The sequence below is a fragment of the Drosophila willistoni genome, unplaced genomic scaffold (assembly GCF_018902025.1).
Source record: "Drosophila willistoni isolate 14030-0811.24 unplaced genomic scaffold, UCI_dwil_1.1 Seg485, whole genome shotgun sequence".
NCBI classification, from domain to species: Eukaryota; Metazoa; Arthropoda; class Insecta; order Diptera; family Drosophilidae; genus Drosophila; species Drosophila willistoni.
The window spans coordinates 3105462-3128757 of NW_025814416.1; the positions used below are offsets into that span (position 1 = coordinate 3105462).

The 23296-nt window shown below is 36.8% G+C and overlaps 1 protein-coding gene across 2 annotated transcripts in view; it reads right to left on the reverse strand.

Annotated features, from left to right (window-relative positions):
- LOC111519568 (S-adenosylmethionine decarboxylase proenzyme) overlaps positions 1 to 23296 on the reverse strand; it is a 296107-nt gene that overhangs the window by 238415 nt on the left and 34396 nt on the right. The gene's annotated exons all lie outside the window — the stretch shown is intronic.

A 23296-nucleotide genomic window follows, 5' to 3' on the forward strand; every position in this document is an offset into this window, starting at 1 on the left:
TTATTCTATTGTAACTCTCGAAGATAGTTTCAAGGTGCTTATTAATGGTTTGAGGGTGTATATAAATTGTCTTATTTAGGCACTTGTACGCTTTCTGAAACTTTTCTTTTAATATTTCTATGTTCTGGTCCATTGAAATTTTGTTACTTTTGGTTTTATCTTTATGGCATATCTAATTCCCTTAAATTAATTTTGTTCTCTTAGTATTTAATAATTTTTTATTTCTAATATTATAATGGAGGAAAAAAATTTTGTTTCTCTTTTTTTTCAATTTGTTTAAGATTCTATTCTATCTATAAAAATTGTGATTTTTCTTATAGAAGGGTATTTGGACTTCGTTATTGGTAAAAGTTGATCTTGTGGAGCTTGCTGCGATCAGAAAGCTTTATGTGTGCGTGCATGCGTTGTGAACTTTTCTTGAGCTTTTTTTCAAAAGCTTGCTTTGATCGCGGCAAGCTTTACAAGTGTGCTTATGTTGTTTGTGCACTTTTGAGTGCACATGTTGGACATGTGCTCTAATTTAGGGTATGTTGGGGTATATTAGGCTGATTGGAATTTATTATTGAATTATATATGTTCATATGTATTTTTACCATTTTTACCAATTCAACTGCCACCGTGTAGAGACGTGTTTTTTAATGCACTCCGCAAAAATTGAGTGTAAAAAAAAAAAAAAAAAAGTCTGCGTTTGCAAAAAGTCTGCGTTTGCAAAAAGTCTGCGTTTGCAAAAAGTTGTGTAGGGCTCTCAGTCGCCTCAGAGACGCCTATTTACAATCATATTGCTATTAGATTGCTCTAATAGCAGTAAATACTAAGTTGCAACAAAAAAGTGGTAATTTTTACAAAAGCCATGTCCACCAATTCGGGCCCAAGCTCTCTCGATCCATACCAGCAACAGCTACAAGAACTAATTGTACAACAACAACATGAGCGTCGACTCTCGGTCCAACGCAACAACGCGTACTTTTCGGTGGTGTCGCCGACCCCACTGAATGCTAACGTAAGCAATAATACCGAAAGTGCCAGCCACTCAGCAATAAACAGCAACTTACCGTGGAGAGAGCAATGTGCTTCTCCATCAATATCGATAACTGGGTCACCGATTGCACCGACCAGCACCGTCAGCTCGTTGACAGCAACTACTGCAACGTCTGCCGAAGTATTGACCTGCCTCAAGCCGTCAACGACAAGTCGCCCAGAGTCAGCCACAATAGTAAACCCAACGATTTCTGTCCAAACTGGATAGATATATTAAAATAACTAAGCGGAAGCTAAGCCCGCAAAAGAAAAAAGTGGCAATACTCCGAAAATAACCAAACCAAATGAACGAGTAACACCTCTTAGCGGGAATCGTTTTAGAATTCTTGCCGATCAGCAAGACGATCAAGCCGGAGCTGTAGATAAAGTTAAATCGGCTAGACCACCCCCTTTATACATCCGTAGAGCCAACTGCAGCGCCCTGATTTCGAAGCTAGTAGAAACAGTAGGGGCAAATAACTTTGTTGTAACCCCACTTAATAGGGGTAACATTAAAGAAATTAAATGTCAAACCCAAACTGAGGACAATTTCCGCATCATCGAAAAGTACCTCCGTAATGCTAACATCAACTTCTATACCTACCAACTAAAAAGCAGTAAAGGGCTCCAGGTTGTGTTAAAGGGGATTGAGCCATCGGTCCCTACTCAAGAAATTGCAGACGCGTTGGTCGAAAAAGGGTTTGCGGTCAAGTCCGTTGTCAACATCATCAACAGGAACAAAGTAGCACAGCCGCTCTTTAAAATCGAGCTCCAACCAGATGCAAAGCGGTCGAAGCCAAATGAAGTGCACCCGATCTACAACCTACTGCTTCTATTGCACAGAAGAATCACCGTAGAGGAGCCCCATAAGAGACGCCAACCACCGCAGTGTAAAAACTGAAAGGAATACAACCACACCTCTAACAATTGCAATCTTAAGTCAGTGTGTGTTGGCTGCGGCGAACATCATGAAGATGGAATTTGCACCAAGGACAGAAACAACGTCGCACTAAGACTATGCAGCATCTGTGGAGGGGACCACACGGCCAACTACAGAGGATGTCCTGTCTTCAAGGATCTTAAATCACACCTAAACGGGCGCAAACCCCCAGCTGGACCAAAAATCACCTTCAACGCCTCCAAAACTACACCGGAGGTTTTCTTCGCCAAGGCTGTTAGATCATTAAACATGACTGCTACAACCAGTCCTAGTGTATGCTTCGCTAGTGTGCTCCGAACTGGACAGACGGAGCCCGCGAAAGAGACCCCGTCACTCCGCCATCTACAGAATCCGCAACCTAGCGCACCAGAGCTTGGCCAGCAAACTCCAAGTGGTCTAGAGGCCCTATTGATCTCACTCAATCAAAACATGACCACTTTTATGACGTTCATGCAAAACTATATGCACGAACTTATGCGGAATCGAAACCTGCTTATCCAGAAGCTTATCGAGAATAAATAATGGCTTCCCTACGTCTACGTCTTTGGAATGCTAACGGCATTTCCATGCACAAAAATGAACTGCAACTATTCCTAGACTCAAGTGAAATCAACGTTTTGCTGATTTCGGAAACACATTTAACATCAAAAAATAATTTTCAAATACCAAAATATACCTTCTACGCAACAAAACATCCAGACGGAAAAGCTCATGGCGGGACTGGTATCCTAATCAAAAACCGTATAAAACACTCGTTCCTCAACAGATTTGAAACACAGCACCTACAAGCAACTGCTATAACCGTCCAAACCAGCTGCGGCAACACTACATTGGTTACCCTGTACTGCCCACCACGCTTCTCAATCTCTGAAAAGGAATTTACCGATTTCTTTAACACACTCGGAGATCGCTTCATTGCAGCAGGGGACTATAACGCCAAACATATGCACTGGGGATCTCGCCTGGTAAATCCTAAAGGCAAGCAGTTGTACAACACAATAGTCAACCCTCTCAATAAGATGGATTGCGTCTCACCGGGTAGGCCTACTTATTGGCCCACAGATCCACAGAAAGTGCCTGACTTGATTGATTTCGCAGTAACCAAGAGGATTCCACGTAATTGGATCACTGCGGATACACTGCTAGATTTAACTTCCGATCACTCTCCAGTGCTATTCACACTATTAACAAGACCTCAAGTACTTGATCGCCCTTATAGGCTTACAAACAACAAAACAAATTGGCTTAAACTTAAAATGTACATGAGTGACCACATTGACTGTTCGCCGAAACTGGATGCTGCAGAGGACATTGATATGTGCGTCTCTGCACTTGAGTCGATGATGGGAGCTGCAGCAATAGTATCTACTCCAAATGCCTCTTCTTACACTAAACCTGTTGACAGGCCTACGAACCGGCGGATAGAACATTTAGTAACGGAAAAACGACGTCTAAGAAGAGAATGGCAAATTACTCGATCACCAGCAGCAAAACTTCGCCTAAGGCAAGCTAATCGCAACCTTTCCAAGGCGTTAAGACAAGAGGAAAGCTGGGCTCAAAGGAAATACATAGAAAAGCTCAGTCCAACCAGCACTAAACATCCTCTGTGGAAAGCCCATCCAACTTCGCTCCTACAGAGACAATTTCACCGATAAGGAGTCCAACCGGTGGATGGGCCCGCAGTGACGAAGAGAGGGCATCCGTATTTGCCACACATCTTAAAATGGTTTTCCAGCCAAATCCAACATCAAACTCATCTGTACTTCCCCCTTCGAGCACATTAACGGATAGTGAGTACTCGGAACTCCAATCGGACGAGATCACTGCAGTTATTAAAAACTGCACTGCATAAAGCCGAAAAAAGCCCCTGGCCATGACCTAATTACACCGAAAATGATCCTAGAACTCCCTATCATTGCAATACAATATATCTGCAAACTGTTCAACGCTATAATAAAAATTGGCTACTTCCCAAGACAGTGGAAAAGGTCCACTATCATCATGATTCCTAAAGTGGGAAAGGACAAAACCCAGCCATCATCCTATAGGCCAATTAGTTTGCTGCCATGTCTTTCGAAGCTTTTTGAAAGGGTCCTGCAGATCCGCCTAAACTCATTTCTGGCATCGGAGAACACAATCCCTTCACACCAGTTCGGCTTTCGCGAAAAACATGGTACAATTGAACAAGTCAATCGCATAACATCCGAAATACGAACAGCATTCGAACTAAAAGAATACTGTGCGGCTGTCTTTCTCGACGTTGCCCAGGCTTTCGATAGAGTTTGGCTAGAGGGTCTGATGTTCAAAATCCGGCAAAAACTGCCACAGTACACCCACAAACTCATGGAATCTTACCTTTACAACAGGAAATTCGCTGTAAGATGTAATGGCTCCGTCTCGGCTGATTTTGAAGGAACACCTCAAGGTGGTAGAGGAATGGCTAGCAACCTGGTGTATCCGGGTCAACGAGCAGAAATGCAAACATGTTACATTTACGCTTAACAGAAGAAACTGTCCAGCTCTAATGCTAAACAACGTACCAGTTCCTCAAGCCGTGGATGTCACTTACCTTGGCATCCACCTAGACAGAAGATTAACTTGGCGCAACCACATCCAAGCAAAAAAGTCACAGCTTAAACGTCTGGAGTATAAAGTCCTCCTATACAACTCCGTACTGAAACCCATCTGGACTTACGGAGCCGTACTATGGGGAAATGCAAGTACCAGCAATGTCGATATTATACAAAGAGCGCAGTCGAAGATTTTAAGATCAATCACGGGGGCCCCGTGGTATATACGAAACGACAACATTCAAAATGATCTAAATATACCTAGCGTAAAATCTGAAATAGGTACTCAACAACTAAAGTATTCTGCGAAACTGGATGCACACCCAAATGTTCTTGCCAATTCCCTTACGCGAACTAATAATAGAACTCGTCTTAAAAGAAATGACAGACCAACCCAATTACAAGTGATTAGGGCCGCCTGCAATATCCCCAGGATTTATCTTAAGTACTAGACTAAGAAAAATATCTCAAACTTGTTGTTAGGCTCTAATTTAAGAGTAGATTCAACAAATATATATATAAAACGTTAAAAAAAAATATGTATTTTTTTTTTGTTGTGTGTATTGTATATTTCAAAGATATGAATTTTATTTTTGATTTCGCTTTTCTTTTTGATTTGAGGGTATTTTGGCAATGATAGACTTATTCAAAAAAAGGAACTTGTAAACAATTAATTTTTTTTTTCATTTTTATTTTATTTTGTATTTTTTTGGTTGTGTATTTAAATTGATTTATTGTGGCAGCGCAAAAATCGCCTCTTACCACAAAGGTGCTTATACTTATGAGCACTCTTTTTTATTAAAATTAAAAATTTTTTTGTTGTTTAATATTTTAATGCTGCATCTGCTGTTGTTTCTGCTGCTGTTGGTTCTGCTGCTTTGCCTCTTTTTGTTCTTGCTGTTGTTCTTCAAGTCGGCATATTCTAATCCAAATTTGGCATGCCTCCGACCATGGTGGTGGTGGGTCGCTGTTTACTTGGGCCAGCAGGGCCGCTCGCTGCTTCCTAAGTCTGACGAGAAGGCCACCTAGCCGCTTTATTTGGGGAATGGTCCTGGGCATCGGTATTTGCCTTATTTTTTATGCCAATGACTTTTTATTTTTATATTTGTTTTTTTTTTCTTTTGCCTTTTTAATTGTTGCCAATGGTAGGCAGGATCGCCATGAAGTAGGCGAAGGCAAGGTTCGACTTGAAGTAATTTATTGGGGCCGCAAGCCCGGTATTTGTAGGGGAACATTTACATTGGTCTTATGGCTAGTGTCACTAACGGTACTTAAAGCTAGACATTATGCTTAAGTTCTAATTACTTATAATCTATCCCTAAAAGTATGTGGCCGAATCCTATCCCTAAAAGTGTACTACAGTATACTTGAACGATCAACAGTTAAAAAATTTTTTAAAAATTCTTATTTTTCGTCTTATAAAATGTCTTAAAAGATTCATAAAATCTCGACTATCACAACATACAGCTGTGTTCAGAAAAATAGGAATGCATACTAGTATGACACTTACAGCACTTTTTTGACAAAGTGTTACCATTTACTTAAACAGGTGCTAACAAAATTTGAAGAATTAGGTGTAAACGACAAAATAGCGTAAAATATATGACATTCTGGCGTTTCCTTTTCTTCTTTTCAATGATTTTCAACACGAGCATCAAAAGTTGCTTGTTCAGTAAAATAGGAACGCAAAGTTTAAACCTTTACAAAAGTTAAAAAAAGTGAATTCAAATATAAAAAAGTTATCATTAGTAAGTTTTATTTGTTTGTAATCGTGTAGATTATAAAATTTATAACAAAAGTAATAGATTATCGTTTTCAGTGGGTAGAGGAAAACATTGCCCGGTCGAGATGAGGAATCTTATAATTCGCCTTAAAAATCAGGGTAAAAAATACAAAGAAATTAAAAATATTGTTGGGTGCAGCAGCACAATGGGATTTAACGCTGTTCATGTTGAAAAAAAGCCCGAAAATCGCGGTACAAAACGTAAAACGACACCAAACGAGGTCAGACGAATCGTTCGATTAAGTAAAAAAAAAACCCTTAGCATCCTCAAATTTTATCAAAACTGATTTGAAACTGTCTGTGAGTGATGTTACAATTCGGCGTAGACTGATTGAGCAGAATTTAAAAGCCCGACATCCCAGAAATGTCCCCCTACTAACCCGAAAGCACCTGGATGCGAGAATTTTATTTGCCAAGTCGCATGTGGCTGAGCAGTGACGCAATATACTCTGGACTGATGAGAGCAAAATTGTTCCATTTGGTGGAACAGGCTCTGGAGAGTACGTTCGTCGACCACCAAATCAAGAATACAACCCAAGGTTTACAAGAAAAACGGTTAAGCATGGAGGCCTTAAAATTATGATTTGGGCTTGTTTTTCCTACAATGGTGTAGGCCCTATTCATCAAATAGAAGGCATAATGGATAGAAATGTTTATGTCAATATTTTGAAAAACATTATGCTTCTTGGGAGATGCCGCTGAAATGGACATTTCAGCACGATAATGAGCCCAAACACACTAGCAAGTAGGAAAAAAATTATTTCTTATCGGAGAAAATTGATGTTATGGGGTGGGCTGCTCAATCGCCGGACCTTAACCCAATTGAAAACCTATGGGGAGACATCAAGAGACATGTGGCAAATGTTAATTCGTCAAACAAAGCCCAACTCTGGCAGGCAGTTCAAGAAGGATGGGGCAAAATATCTGTGCAGCGTTGTCAGGACCTTGTGGATTCCATGCCACGTCGTTGCCGCGCAGTTTTAAATAATAAGGGTTATACAACAAAATACTAAATATAACCAATAAAATTAACCGGCTTAAATGAAGTTCCTGTTGTTTTCTTTAACGTTTAAGTAGGCATTCCTATTTTTCTGAACAGACGAATTTAAGAATTTATTTTGTTTTTGAGCCATGGAAGCCAAACAAAAATGAAGTATTATCCAAAAAATGTGTAGTATTATGAGAAATATATACAAATTCTTATTTTCATTTATTTTTGCTGCTATTCTGCATTTTTCTTGTTTTTTTTCTCCTGTTTTTGTGCAAGACAACTACATTCCTATTTTTCTGAACACAGCTGTAGATCTGACTACAAACTTCGTCAACACAAAAAAAACAGCACTTATGGCCACCAGTGCCGCCAGGTTACTGGCGGTAAAGGTTATTTGTATCGTAGTAAGAGGCCTCGAACAATATCGATACATCTAGTATTTTAAGTTTCGTATCGATGGTTTGTCGTTCGTAACCTTTAAATTATGCACCTCGGAACTGGTTCAATACCATCGACCGCTTCTCGTCTCTCGATCCATATCCATTCCCATTCCCATTCCCATTCACTTGACCATTTCACAGCTTCATATACTCTGCGACATTTGAGGTTTTCCCATGACCTTCTATTGATTGCTTTTTGCACTCTTTCAACGTACCTATACCACATAGTCGGATTTTCATAACAAAGTTTTGTTAACATAGGAATAATTATTTTATGGAAACGTTCAACTTGACCATTTCCCCTAGGTATTCCGGTAACTATCATTAAATGCTGAATGTTTTGCTCTTTACAACAATCTCCGAACTGGTGAGAAGCAAATGCAGCACCTCTATCTGATATCTACTACCGCTTCTGACGCCGTATTCTTGTTGGATAGAGCCACACAAATTTCGAAAACGCGTCGTCAACTACAAATAGATAATTATAACTCTTTGCTGTCGGATCCATAGGACCTACATGGTCAACATGATAAGTCCCTAAAGGTTTATCTTCCTTATTTATTGGAGCTAAGAAACCTTCATTCTTGCCTGCTTTACCTTCCGAAACAATGCATTCGATACAATTTTTTACAATATTAGAGGCCTTTTGAAACAACTTTGGAACGTAAAACTTCCCCTTAACTTCCTCTTGAGTTCTTTTTGCCGAAAAATTACCCTTTCTATGTGCAATCTTAATTAATTCATCCTCCATAAGTGATGGGACTACAATTAAATCCTTAATAGGATCCTTGTACAAAACACCGTTTATTATAAAGAAATCTTCATAAGTCTGACGCTCTAAAACAGCTGTCACTGCTCTAAGCCAATCATCACCAGCTTGATCTAGTTTAAGTCTGTGATGCATTGAATCCTCTAACATTAAACAGGACATACGACTTAGAGCATCTACATTCTTCATTTTACTGCCACTTCTATTTTCAATTTCATACTTAAATTCTTAAAGAAATAAAGCCCAACGCGAAACCGTTACTAGAATATCTCTCTTTTTCATTGTCATTGCAAAAGCATTGCAATCTGTTATGATTTTGAATTTTATTCCTAGTAAATACACGCGCCACTTCTTCAACGCCTCTACTATCGCTAACACTTCCAATTCCTATGAATGATATTTTTCTTCCGCAGGCTTCGTTTTCCGGCTGTACTGTACTGGATGAAATAACTGATCATCGCTATCTTTTTGTAAAAGAACTTCTCCGTAACCATACATGGACGCATCAGTGTGTACTTACTTCAGTTACTGCCTTTGGGTTATACAATCGTAAAACTGGTGCCCTAATCAAAGCAACCTTCAGTTGTTCAAATGCGATTTGCTGATCGTCACCGAACACAAACATTGCAGCTTTTCTTAGCAAGTCTGAGAGTGGTTTCGCTATCAATGCGTAAGACTCTATGAAACGACGAAAATATGAAGTCAGTCCAAGAAACCTTTGTACACTCTTGCAATCCTGCGGTTTTGGGTAATTTTTCACCGCCTGCGTTTTTGCTTTAGAAGGCCTTATAGAACCCTTTTCCACAATATATCTCAAAAACTCTATTCTTTCGTTTAAGAATTGACACATTTGCCATTTAATGCGCAAACCAAACTCCGATGCCCTATTTAACACACATTTCAGCTTGTAAATTCCCTCTTTAATATACTTTGAAGGAATTATTAGATCATCCATATACATTACGACTGTGCCATCTCGAATCAAATCAATAAATGTTGTAAAGATGTAGCGGGAAAACACATGAGGGGAATTTGAAATTCCAAATGGGACATACAAAAACTCAAACTGACCGCTATGTGTCACAAATACAGTATACTTCCTTGAGTTGGGCTCCAGAGAAACATGAAAATATCCATGTTTAAGATCCAAGGTTGTAAACACTGTATTACCCTGCAATCTCTCAATTACATCATCTATAAGTGGCATTGGGAAATGTTCTCTTACAATCTTAGCATTCAAACGTCTATAATCACAGCAAAGTCTTTTTCCTCCATCATTTTTGGAACAATAACTATAGCAGACGCATATTCTGATGTACTTGGTTGAATGATACCCTCGGCTAACCATTTTTCTACTGTTGAGTCCACAATACCTTTATCAACGAAAGATAAACGCCTCGGCCGTTCGAATACTGGGCATTCGTTAATAATATTTTCATTTCGACTGGACTCTCCTTTGACGACTGTGGTACATAACGGTGAATAAGCTGTTTGCCTTTTTTGACGTCCGATTTAGTTAAATGGCACAAATCTACTCTTTTCATCTTCAGCTAATAAACACAAACTCTCAAATTCCCGTAACATACCCTTCGGAGTTTTCACTTCTTCATTGTGTACAGTTTCTTTCGCTTCTGTGTTTGACCTCACTTCTTCTCTAGGCTTAAAAGTAGCATTTTCTTTTGTGACAACCATATCAGCTAATTCTAAAATGTTGTTTCCAATCACTACTTCGTAGTCAATATCCTCTTTTTTATAAACTTGGAACGTTAAGGGCCATTGAAGACCATCAATAGTAACCTCCGCTTTAAAACTACCTATAGTATTTAACTCACTTTTACAAATATCAAATTAGAAATTAATATCATTTCTTATTAAACATAGATCACATGCAGTATCTATGAGTGCCGACAGGTCAACGTTTCCACATGATATTGTTTTGGAAATAGCTTTTCCTTTTACATTGATTTCCTTTGACATTATTCTAGCCCTACTGTATTCCTTTTTAGTATCTAATTTACGTGTCGGGCATACTGATGCTTTATGCCCTATATGATCACATTTAAATCACTTAATCTTCGGACACTCACTCATCAAATGAGATACTTCACCACATTTAAAGCTTTTTCTGGGTTGTTTAGATATTTCCGCTTTTCTATCATCCTTCTCATTATGATTTCTGTTTCTATTTACCATTTGAGGGCGACCAAAGTAAACCTTTTCGTAAATTGTAATCTGTTCTTTCAGCTGAATGACTGTCTTTGCCCGATACAAGCTAGTTTTGTTAGCTTTCAAATCAGGTATTCCTTCTATGAAATATTCTATAAGACTAGCTTCATCAAAATTTATGGAACTGCCTATTTCCCTCAGACTAGAAAGGTACTCACGAAAATCTTCATTTGGGCGTTTGCGACTGTTTCGCAACAATTTATGTACTTCAATTGCTGATACTTCGGAGCCGAACTCGCTTAACAAAATTCTTTTTAATGATATCCAATCAGTCACTTCTCGCTCACTACGCACAAAAACTTTTCTTGCACTTTTTAATAATTGCTTCGCATAGATAAATTTCTGTAGCGCGTTCCATTGAAATGCTTCTGCATTATCTTAAAAATCCCGTAACCAATTTTCTATAGACGGTTGACCTGACCCACTAAACGAAGAGAGAGAATCCTCAATGTCGCGCAAAGTAAAATTATTTCTAACTACAGTTGGTGCCGTAGACTGAAATGATCCCGCATCATCACTTTCGGACTCAACCTCGACTACGTCAGCCACCAAACCGAAATGTTCGAGAAGACGATCTTGCAACGATTGCTTTCTACCAGTTATTGCCAAATTCAAACTGTCCAACTTTGCTTTGAGCTCATTTACATTTAAACTTAATACTTCGTCTATATTCATTTTATATTCGTCGTAGCTTACTCGTTACAGCTGAAATTTAAATATATTTTACAAGAATATAATCTTACTCTATTGTTAGTAATTTGATTTTCTCTTCGTTCAGCAATTACAAAATATAATTATTTCTCTTTCAAGATTTACTTTTCTTTTAATTCCAAATTTATTTACCTTACTTTTGAATCAACATTAATTTACTTTACTTTTATTCAAGCCAATCTTTAAATTATTAGTTATAATTTTGACATAAATTTATATTGATTTAATTTAATGATTGCATCAACTCAATTTGAATTATAACTTCTTTCGCTCTGTAAACATAATGTTAACAAAGCTCACCACTATGTTTCCATCTCGCTCTTGCCTCTAATTGTTGTAGCTTCTCATGCCGCCAATATTCACAAGCTTCGCTTGCCGCCAATTTTTCAAGAATTTCCCACTCTAGGTACAGCTGCTCACCGCATAGATTCTATGTTCCTGACCATTTGCCACATAAATCTACCATCTCAGTGAATAGTTCCCACGACGATACTCCAACATATTTTCAAAAATTACCCTATACCAGCCTCATTGCCACGTAAATTTCTTCAAAATTTTAACGATCGTCAATCTCTTTGCGCTTCCAGCCTCTCTGCCGCGCAATCTTCAGGGTTCTCTCCATACTGTTCGCACCTCCACACCTTTCACTCTCAAGCTTGAACTTGGACGTTTCGCTGTCTCTCTCTCGAACATACAAGCATTCATCGATTGGGGTTGTTTTTTTTTTTGCCGCTCTTTGTACATTAAGGTTAAATCAAACACGCGATTTTTCTTTATCTTTATCACTTAGCTATTACAATACCGGTCGTCACAACTTGACGCCAAAAAACTCTCCCTGTTTTGATATCAATGGTTTGTCATCGATGTAGCATCGATGTGTGTAGCTCCACGTCTCAGTGTGGTGTTTCTTGTTCTCAAATTAATGTTATGATAATCACAATTATGTTATTTATAGTTGCCCTGAAGACGACCACCGATGAGTCTTTTATTTATCCAAAAAATTGACTTCGAGCCGTCTAAGCATACCACAAACAAGCAACAGGTTGCTAAAATCAACAATTAATCAACTTTTAATATTCTTGCAAAGAGGGTATATTAATTTTGGTAAAAAATGTGCTACGCTCCAAGTGCCAACTTGTGGACATTTTACCCCGACAAGTGGCGAGTAATCGTAATTCTACATTTATTTACATCTATAATTATATTTCATTATAATTTATAATCTTAATATATTTTCTAAACTACTTTAAACGGGGGCCCGTGATTTACATCCGCCGCGCCGAAGTCTGAATACTCTTCCAAGTTTTATTCTCTATAGCCGTCGAAAAGAAAACGGGTTTTATATAAAAAGTCTAATGTTCGCGAAAGAACAGACCTCAAGCTTCGACTGAAGCAATTCGGCGCATGTAGCATGGTATTTTATTGGTTGGTTGGTTGGTTGGTTTATTCGTTGGTTTGTAAATATGACAGCCATACAATTTAATTATGCGATTTTTATCAAATTTGGCAGCGTCATTAAAACCGATAAAAATAAATATTTATGACAAAAATATTAACTTTTGTTTTTAAATCGGTAGCTAAGAAATTAACGAAGGTATTGAGAAAAGTCACTGTTTGTATGATATAGTAGTCTGATCCGCCTGAATGCAGGATATACAAACTCTCTTTCTGACCTGAATGATTTTCAGAGGTGAAATATTAGAAGAATTAATGATACTTCTTTGGTTGTAAAAGATTTGGGGACCTTAACAAACCACAAACTTAGTTTTAATCAGCATTTATCGACTACTGTAAGTAGGGCTAAGAGCTTGGCTTCATAAAACGCTGGTCGAAGGAGTTCAAGGATCCATATACTACCAAAATACTTTATACTTCTTTTGTCCGCCCCATATTGGAGTATGGATCTTGTGTTTGGTCTCCTCAATATGAGTTTTGTCAAAACAAAAGAGAATCTGTACAAAAACAGTTTTTATTTTTTGCCTTTCGTGATTTTCGCTGGAATCCAACTGTACAACGTCCATCTTATTCTAATCGACTTAGGTTAATTAACCTACCTTCTTTAACTAATCGTAGGATTATGCTCAGTGTAAGTTTTCTTTCCAAACTTTTGAACTTTGCTCTGCATGAACCTTTTCGTATAATATGTACAACAAACTTTGGCACGTTATCGGTTTCAAAACAAAGCTTTCGGGTATAAAAACTGCGTTCTTGTCCTTCCTCGCTCGTAATTAATAGTAATCATATTTATTTTAACCTACCCTGTTTTCTTTTTATATGTAACCTATTATCTTATTACATTTAATGTTTTCTATTGCTTTATTTTAATTTACGTTTATGTATATATGTAATACGCCTTTACCCTTAGGTCGGAGTGGATAGAGGATGTAACACCGCTCACCCAAGCATATCAGCACACTAGCGCGCCACCAGCCAACGGCCATCTCCGGCCTTATGGAAAAACTTATGTAGAACTTTGTAATTTTTAGTCCGATTTCGAGCAAATTTGGCGTTTTGCTGGATATTAATATCAAACTTAAGTGTGCCAAATTTGATTACACACGGTAGAAAACTACGGAAGACAATCGTTTTTTCAAACTACGGGGTTGGGAAGAAGCGTGGCAAAGAATTGAAATAAAAGGAAATACACGGAAATAAACGGACGGACAGACGGACGGGCGGATGGACAGACGGACGGACGGATGGACAGACGGACGGACGAACAAGGCTAGATCGACTCGTCTGAAGATGCTGATCAAGAACATATATACTTTATGGTGTCGGAAAAGCTTCCTTTTACCTGTTACAAACTTTTTGGCGACTTTAATATACCATTTCACCCTATGGGTGTAAGGTATAAAAATGAGCTAACTTTGAAAAAACCAAATAGGGTTTTGGCTATTCAATAGAAGTACATAAAAAAAAAAAATTTTGGTGGGGTTTGATTTCAACAACCTACAATTTATTGCAGTGTTATAGATGCTTTGTTCGAGATTTTGCTACCATATCAGAAGCTCAAACAGATATATTAAAGGGTAAAAACGGTAAAGTAACCTCTTATTAGTCCAGAAAGGTTTTGATTCAATTTAACGAAAATCAGTTAAATGCATTCCAAAAATTAAAATCAATCCTAGATTCTAAAAATGTATTACTACAGTATCCCGACTTTTGAAAACCTGATCTTACACCGATCCTCTGGGTTAGGTACTGTCTTGCAACAAGAAGGAAGGTCCATCATAATGATTTTTCAGCATTTTTGGTAAAAAAAAAAAACTCGTCATTTTAGAGATTTATGATTGGGCCGACTTGCCAACTTTAAGGGGAAAAAATTCTAGTGTTGGAAATGGGATTCCCGGTGGAACGATTTCATATCAATCTTATCTAAATTGCTAGGTGCATCAAATTGAATAAAAAAGGATACAATCGAGCTAATACTTGTAGCTATTACAATTCAATACAAAAAGTCCATACATTCCGTTAAAATGAAACAACAGTCTAATTAAAATCGAAAATCGATTAAGGTCCCTAAGGACAGAGAAGAAAAACAAAAAAGAGCAACAAAAAAAAAAAAATTGAATTTGTCAATAAGAACTTCAGAAAAGGCAGCCAAAAAACCCACAGATCGACACGATTGAGACATTTTTTTGAGATATTGCTATCAAGAAACCGTTTGATTGTATCAGAACTAAAAAAAATTATCACAATCACACTGGCAAAAGTAAATATTATAAACCCTACAATCCTAAACTCCCATGATATAGAAAAAATAATAAATGAACAATCCAACAATATTAGCATTACATCGATAATAGAAGTATCTAAGGTTCTTAAAAATTCGAACTATTTACATTTTACTATTAAGATTATTAGATTAAAATGTTTCGAAAAAATTTAAAATGCATTATAATTAGGTCATAAAGGTAATGTAAAATAATTATTTAATGCATTATAACCAGCTTTAAAGAAATAATTATTTAATGCATTATAACCAGCTTTAAAGAAATTTGATAGCAAATAATGCATAGCGGATCAAATCCAAATTTTCAATGAAGAAAAAATTAATTTTTTCAATTGTCAACAACCATTTTTTTAAGTGTACTTTTGACATGTGGACTTTTTTTTTTGAGAACCATTTTTTTTTCTGACAAGCACAAGTCGAATTGTTTCCGAAGTGCCGTTGCCGAACCTACACGAGCATTTACAGTGTATGTGAGACGGCAGCGCTGCGGCAGTGTTAGGCACTAGCCCTATAAACGGGAACCATCTACAGAAATAATAAAGGTATTCCAAAACACATGACTGGTTCAGCCTTGGTAGCATCACAGGCCACCAAGAGGTGCTTAGCCTTCCTTATCTAAACAGACTCAATGCCGAGAACATAGGAAATATTGGAGACCTAGAATCGAGATTGGTATCTCGACGAAGCACACAAAACTGTGGGATGCATTTAATAAAATAAATAAATACGCAAAAGTAGTAGAAGTAGGAAAGAAACAGAGTGAAGCTGGAATGTATTGGAATGTGATGGTGCTGAGTGGTAGAAACATGTTATTTAGTATGATTGCTGTGTTTGTTACATTGCTGCTCGATAGCATTATGTTAATGTTTTTGGAATTCGACATTTTTTATTGGACATCAAAATTATTTGTTTATCATACAAATTTATGATAACCCAATAAATGTTGTTTTATCTCCATACCCACGCAAAAAAGTACACATTCTCGATAAAGGTAAGATAATGGCGAAAATAAATTATAAGGATTAAAACTATTATGAAATTTTCTCAAATTGACGTAAGTGAAATGAAGAACAGAACGATTTCGACGCTTTCAAAAAATATTGACACATTGCGCGAAAAACTAAAAAAAAAAAAGGACAAACGGGACCTTTGGCATATATTTAATGACGCAATAATTTTTCTTGCAGATTTCAAAACATTTCGAACTATAATGTCTATTAGAGCCTTGTAAGAATGCATTTAAAAGTCCAAAGGAGACCATTACTCATTTAAACGATTTTATACAAAAACGAATGTACAATCGTAAAAATCGTCAGTGTATTTTTGCGAAAAACTCAAAAGCGAAATGATAAAATAACGGTTTTTTTGCAAGTTGTTTTTTAGCAGTTATTCACGCCTATCATAACGCAACAGAAACCTCTGGGAAAAGCCACTATATTTTTTTTTTTTTGCTTTGTGTTGGAATTCGTATGAAATTGAGTAAATTTTTCCTGTCACTTGAATAGAACATGCTAGTAGTTTTATCGTTTATTTTGGCGAGTGATCATACAAATTTTGTTAAAGGAGGTCTTTTGCTATTTTCGAGTCGAGGAAAGTCCTTAACTGATGAGGAAAGAGGACAAATAAAGGCGTACAAGCACTCCGGACTATCAATTGCAAAAATAGCCAAAAAAAAATCAATAGAAGTCGACATGTCATTTCAAAAGTTTTAAGTAATGTGTCTGGCTATGGAAAGAATATGAATGGCCGCACTCATAGTGTGATTACCAATGCTGAAAGACGACTAATATTAAGAAAAGCGTCCAATATTCACGACTCTATGGCTAAAATTCGGGAAAAATGTGACGTTAATGCTAGTACCTCAGTGAAATAAGTATATGTGCATTGTCATTTTGGAAAAAAAAATCAATGAAAAAGCAAATAAAAATTTTTGGTTTTTTAAACTTATTTAGTATACATGTATTGCTTAAGAAATATAACATTTTTTTTGTAATTATTCTTTAGGAACTTAAAATATTGAATTCACAAAGTTTATTCCATATGAAATAAGTATATGTGCAAAATGATAAAAGTGAAGAAAAAATAAGTAGTTTGTTGTCCTTTCCAATAATTTTTGTTATTTAATAGTTAATATGTTTTCCCTTATTAACAAGCATTTGACTAATTCGACTTGGCATTGAATTTGACAAGTTTTGCAGAGTTGAAAGGTCAATTTCATCCCATTCTTTGACTAGTGCCTTTTTAAGGTCCTTTACAGTGTCAAACTGGCGGTTATTTTTGTAGACCTTTCGTGATAATATTCCCCAAAGATCTTCAATCGGGTTTAGGTCCGGACTGATCGCAGGCCATTCCAAAATAGGTATTTTCCTATCCTCAAAAAATTTTTTTGTTTTCCGAGCAGTATGAATTGGCGCGTTGTCCTGCTGAAAAGTCCATGTATCTCCGTATAGGTCTCCAGCAAACTCAATAAGTACCATGTCTAACAATTCTATATAAATTTCTGCATTTGTTCTCGTGGGTATGAAACAGAGTGGAGACTTTCCAGCATATCCAAATGCTGCCCAAATCATTAAAGATCCTCCACCGTGGTTGCGCTTATGACATGTCTTACGTGGTTGCCTTACATCCCGCCAATACTTTTGGAAACAGTCTGGTCCATCTAGGTTAAACTTTTTTTCGTCGGAAAAAATAACATTTTTGAACTCTTCTGACCAAAATTTATATTTCTCCCCAAACGCTAGGCGCGCGTTTATGTGGCGTTGCAATAGCCTGGGTACAGCCTCGCGGGAAGCATATGTAACCGTGTCGTTCTCCTGTAAAATCTGGTTCACCCGTCTACTGGATACATTGAGCTGTAGCTGACGTTGGATTTCGCTACATGACTGACTTACTGTCTTCCACCGCCAGTCGCCGAATTTGCCTTTTGCAGCGATTATCAATTGTAAAAACTCCTTCGACCGGGTTCCGTTGGGTTGAAAAATAATATAATAACACGTCTGTGTCGGTTGACTGGAGTTTTTGATTGATTTGATTTCTTTATTCCAAATTATTCTTTTGCTTAGGCTAATTTTACATATATATTCTTATGCTGCGATTTATGCGACAGCTACAAAAGAGAGGGAGAGTGTCAGTACATACATACATACATACTGTTGGAGCGCATGCATCAAAGTGCTTGGTCAGCGGTCACACGCTGGCCTGGCTCTAGCTCATGTTACGCTTGTGCATACAGTGCTTATGTGAATATATGTATGTGCATATACAAATGTACATACATATATGTTCATGCTTAATTGTATGTTTACTTGAATATGTTTATGTGAATACTTCAATGTATACATATGAACATATTCAAGTGCACAATTATATTTTAATGCGTATATGTTTAATTGTTTATACTTGCAACAAAGTGTTACAAGTTGAGCTCATTGTGTTGAGTTATTAGTTGTATGAACATACTACACCTCCCCTTTTTAGAGAATAACGTAATATTATGTAGTTATTGTAATGATTATTTATATAGAAAGGTAAAATAAAAGGTAAAGTAAAGGTGTATCTTAGGAAAGTTTTTTTTTTTTTTTTGTTTGTGTCTCTTTAGGCAAATTTTCTTTCTCTTGTTTTTCGAAATTGCGTGAATTTGTTTTCAATAATAGATGAATCCATAAAGATTTTTGTTTTTTTTTTTTTTGTAAAAATTACTTAAGTATCATGATAATTATTATTTTTTTTTCGGTTGATCATTCCGAAAATGGTTTTAGTCTGTTTTTATGAACCTTTTGGTATTTATTCTTATTATCTGCTATTAATATATTGTCATTTTCTTCTATACTCACTACCTTATAAGGCCCTATATATTTAGCATCTAGTTTATGACCTATTTCTTTTCTTAATAAAACTTTATCTCCTATGTTTAAATTGAAATCGGCAATATGTTTGTCGTAGTATTTTTTATTACTTAACTTATGGTTTTCTAACATTATCCTAGCTCTTTTATATGCTATTTCTATTCTAAACTTTATTTCCTTAGAGTAGTCGTCTAAATTGTATATTGGATCTATTCTATCGATTTTGTTAAAATCTATGAACTGATTTGGTAGTCTTCCAAATACTAGTTCGTATGGACAATATTCATGCACTGCCGAGGGTGTTGTGTTGTAACAATAAGTGAAATATTGTATCCAAGCATCCCAATCGGACTTATCTACTTATGTATGAACGAATATGTCAGTATGTTTTTTGATCGATATGTTCTATGACTTCGTTCTATTGTCCCTAAGGTCTGGTGGTGGTATGCTGTAGATGTCAGATTTTTAATCTTCATGTACTTGCATATATCTGTTATAATTTGGTTTTTATACTCAGTTCCCATGTCCGTAATGAGTGTTTTCATTGGACCGTACTGTAGTATACAATTTTCGAATATAGCTTTAGCTACATTACTTGCACTCTTAGATGCAACTGGAATGGCTATTAGGTATTTTGTCAGATCGCATATCAATGTGACAATATACTCATTTTCATTATCTGATTTCGGTAGTGGACCTATTGTGTCCACTATAACCTTATCAAAAGCCTTCGCTGGTGTTTCTGTTATTATCATGGGAGTCTTCGTATGTGTCGTCGTTTTTGACACCTGGCATTTATGACATCTCCTTATGTACTCTTTGATATGGCGTCCCATATTTTTCCAATAGTAGTGTCTTTTGATTTTTGCCAGCGTTCTGGTAATGCCAGTATGACCTCCTTGAATTGGATCATCGTGATATGTAGACAGTATTGCTTCTTTTTCTTTTTCATTTTCTATTAGGGTCACCGGCTGGAGTAGCGCTACTCTTAATGTTTTCAATATAGTATTGCCCATATTTTTAAAAGAATCTATTGAAATAATTTCAAAGATCTTTTCGCTCGGTGCCAGTTTTAGTTGGCTGATTTCAAGTATACCGGCTTGCATTTCAAGCCTTTGGAAGAACTGACCTAAGTCGAGAATTCCATTGGTATACAAATCGCTAACTTCAATTCTTGCCATAACTTTCTTTCCATGTTTCAGTGAACATTTAGATTCTGTTATTCGCAAGGTCACTACTTTTCGTACCTCGTCATTATTGATGACTTCGTATACGTTGGGCCTAGAAGCATTTTGAAGTTTTTGCCTTGGCAAAAGGTCTTCTTTATTAACTGCGCAGTTTTTCTGTCTACTTTGTTGCCTGGTAGTGACTTTCAGGACTTTTATACTCATATCTTTTAATTCGGATATAGTTATCCGCGATAAGGCGTCTGCCACAAAATTGTCTTTACCTCGCAAATACTCTACTGTAAAGTCGTACTCTTCCAATTCTAGCCGCATGCGTGTTAGTTTTGAACTCGGGTTGACCATGGAGAATAAATATGTTAATGGTCTATGGTCTGTTCGCACTGTGAAGTGTTTTCCATATATATATGGTCGAAAATGTGTTATTGCCCAATGTATTGCTGCTAGCTCTTGTTCTGTAGTACTCTTGTTGCTTTCACCTTTAGTGAACGCTCTTGATGCATATGAAACTGGAAGCTGGAGTCCATTATAGTTTTGTGTTAAAACTGCTCCACATGCTTGTTTGCTTGCATCCGTGATTATGCAAAATTCTTTGCTGAAATCTGGGTACTGCAATAGATTAGGTTGAACGAGCTTTTCTTTTAAGTATTGGAATGCATTTTCGCATTCTGCTGTCCATTCGAAGGGAACATTCTTTTTACATAATCTTGTTATGTGCCGGGAGTATTCGGCGAAATTTTTTATGAAACGTCTATAATAATTGCAAAATGCAACGAAACGTCTAGCACTATCTGCATCATGTGGGACTGGATAATTCTTGATGACGTCAAATTTTGTGTCGTCTGGCAAGATTCCTTTGTCTGTGCATTTGTGACCTAGGAATGTCACCTCATGCATAAAAAATGAGAATTTTTCTGGATGCAGTTTTAGATTGTTTTTTCTGCAAAGTTTAAAAACATCTACTAAATTTTTAATCATATGTTGTTCAGAACAACCAATAACGATTAAATCATCCATATAGAGAAAAGCTTGGCTGGGCTCAAGCCCTGAGAATGCTATTGTCATCATTCTTTGAAATGAATTAGGTGCTATTTTTAGACCGAAAGGTAATCGCGTGAAGCGATATGAGCCATTGCTCGTTGAAAAAGACGTTATATCTCTTGATTTTTCTTCTAGTTCTATTTGATGAAAACCTGACATTAAATCAAGGCAAGAAAAATATTTTGCTCTTCCCAATTGATCAAGAATATCATCAATTCTGGGGAGCGGAAACTTGTCTGACAGCAATTTTTTGTTTATTTGACGATAGTCAATTACTAATCGCCAGTTTTTTTCTTTAGATCCCGAAAGTGTTTTCTTTGGGACTAGTAAGAGTGGGCTATTATAAGGCGAAACAGACGGTTCAACAATACCCTGTTCAATTAACTTTCCAACTTGTCGCTGGATCTCGTCTATTTGGCTATGCGGGCTCCGGTAATTTTTCACATATACCGGTTCATCATCCTTAAGTCTTAATTTTTGTTTATAAAAATTATTTGTTGTGATCGGTTCGGTGTCAAGTCCGAACACATCACTATACTCAGTGCATAATTTTTCGAGTTTGTCTTTGAATAGTGTTGGGAAATTTTTCTTCAATTTATGAATTACAGATTCTTTTCTTAAATCTTTGGTATTTTGAACTATATCGTAGTTCGAAAGTGATTCAAATTTTAAATTGTTAAAGCCTACTAGTTGGCAGTTATCTGTGGTATTTAAGAATCGGACATAAGTACTTTGGGCTGTTGCAATAGTGTTTGCAACATAAACGCCCGGTTTAATTTCCTGATTCGGAATTAAAATGTTACCTTCTGCTGAAGATAGTTCTATTTTGCGTACCACTTGGGATCTTGCTGGTAGAAGTGCTGAGTTATTACCAGAATTGAATGTTATTGGAACGTAAATTGGGTACTTTAATGTTTGTGGTCTAAGTATAAACCAATCTTCTGAATTGCTGTAATCTATTTTGCAATTAAAAGTTTTTATGAAATCTAATCCTATTATTCCATCGCATGGGATTGCGAAATCTGCATGAAGCAGATGAAATTCGTATGGAATAATATATTTACTTGTCTGCAATTCTATTGAGACTAGGCCTTTGGAATTTATTACTCCTTCTCCTATGCCTCGAATGTCTACAGTTTTGTTTACTTTGATGTCATGAAATACATCAGAATTTTCCTTTATTATTGAAATATCTGCACCGGTGTCAATTAAGAATGTTATTTTCTTATTGGTTTCAACATTCTTAAATGATACGAAATTATTAAGACTTAGGTTGATAGAGTATACTTTATTTTTTAACTCTGAGCATTTGGAGGAGCTTGTCCGTTTCCCTGGTCGCTTTGGGTAATTCGGACATTTGTATTGTTATAACCATTTTGTTGGTTATTTGTGTTTTGTCTATTATTATTTTGTTGTCCACCTCCACGGCCGCCTCTTCGGTAGCGTGAATTATTTCGGCCTCGTTGGGCTCTGTGGGCATCGTTATTGCTCCAGCTCGAATTGTTGTTGTTCCAATTCGAGTTGTTTCTCCAGTTACCATTATTATTGTAGCGGCGTCTACCGCGGTCATTATGCTGGGCATAAAAAATGGTATTATTTTGGGAACTTCCCGTGGAGCCCGACTCTACTGAAAGAGTGGTAAATCTAGTGATGGCTTCTTTGGCTGAATCAAAGTTTCCCGATTCCATTAGTAGCTGGACTCTTTGACTTTTGGTATGACTTACCATAGCATTTACTGCCACTTTGGTAGTGTATTTTATAGCCTGTTCATTTGGAAGACCATCCGAAATATACGCGCCTTTTAGGGCGTCGGTCAACTCAGTAATCTCTTTTGTGTATGAAACACAGTTATTAGGGCTTCTCTGCAGATTTTTAATCTTTGCTGTTAAAAGATCCACTGATTCACCCTTAAAGATTGTTGACAGTTTTTGTATAACTTCGTCAATCGTTGTTTCCGAGCTTAGCGTATTACCCGCTTGACCTTTCAATTTTGATTTTATTATTTCGATGGCTACTGCTTCATGCGTTTCTTTTATGGTATCA